The sequence below is a fragment of the Moschus berezovskii genome, chromosome 8, assembly GCF_049115385.1.
Source record: "Moschus berezovskii isolate FMDL1 chromosome 8, NW_MosBer_1.0, whole genome shotgun sequence".
Classification (NCBI taxonomy): Eukaryota; Metazoa; Chordata; class Mammalia; order Artiodactyla; family Moschidae; genus Moschus; species Moschus berezovskii.
This window is the reverse complement of record NC_142467.1, coordinates 91,232,666-91,233,758: the sequence shown is the minus strand read 5'-3', so window position 1 is coordinate 91,233,758 and position 1,093 is coordinate 91,232,666.

Here is a 1,093-nt window from a genome sequence, read left to right as displayed (position 1 = left end):
TGCCAAGCCCGCCCAGCCCGCCGGTGGTGCGGCGCGGACGGGGGTGGAGCTGGGCCGCGCGTGACGGCGGTGGGCGGGCCCGGGCCGCCGGGCGCACCTGGGGCTCCGGCTGGTCGCTGAGCCCGGGCGCTCTCGGTCTCCGCTGGCCTCCGTGGGCCCAGCCCTGAGGTTACCGCCGAAGGAGCCCTGGCTGGGCTGAGGAAGGCCGCGAGACTTGTGACCTCGCCTGCGTCTGAGGCCGAGCTCGCTGGCCCAGCGCGGAGCCCGGGGAGCGCCCGAGTGGGCGAGCCGGCATCTAGGCTCAGGTGTTAAAAGTACGGCAGCGTCCCTTCCCGCCACGCCTTCCTTTCCAGAGGCCCAGAGGGCTAGGTGACTAGCCCAGGGTTTCGTAGTTAGTATACTGCCCTTGACACCGCCCATTTTTGTAAAAGAGACCGTGATTATTTTGAAACCGGAACCGTTAACTACCCCAATGGAGAGACTGGGAACAAGGACTTAATTCTAATCCACATGCCCTTTTCACATTGTGGTCTTTAACAAGCCCTTTTTGTTGTCCTTTAACTTGTTCAAGCGAATGTAAAATTTTAACTTCAGGGTTATTGACGATCTCAGTCTAGGATTAAATGTTTCTCAGATCAGTTATTCTGCACAGAGTTAAGAGTTGAAGGGTAATTTTAAAAAGCAACTACGTGATTCTAAAGCTTCACTGTCCAATAGAATAAATAGCTACATTTGTAATTTAAAGTTTTCTAGTAGTGATGTTAATTAAGTTACCAGATCTAGCAGGTAAAAGTGTAGGACATCCAGTTAAAATTTGAATTTCGTATATACAAGAAAAATTTTTTGACCAAACCATGAAGCCTGTGGAATCTCAGTTCCAGATCAGGGGATTGAACCTCTGGCTATGGCAGTGAAAGCTGGAAATCCTAAGCTTTGGACCACTAGAGAACTCGCAAACAATGAATAATTTTATACTAATAAAATGTGCACAGGGATATGTGAAATTCAAATGTATTGTGTAGCGCAAACCTACATAATAAAGTCAAAAGAAATGGGTGAAATTAACGTTAATGTATTTATTTAACCCAATATA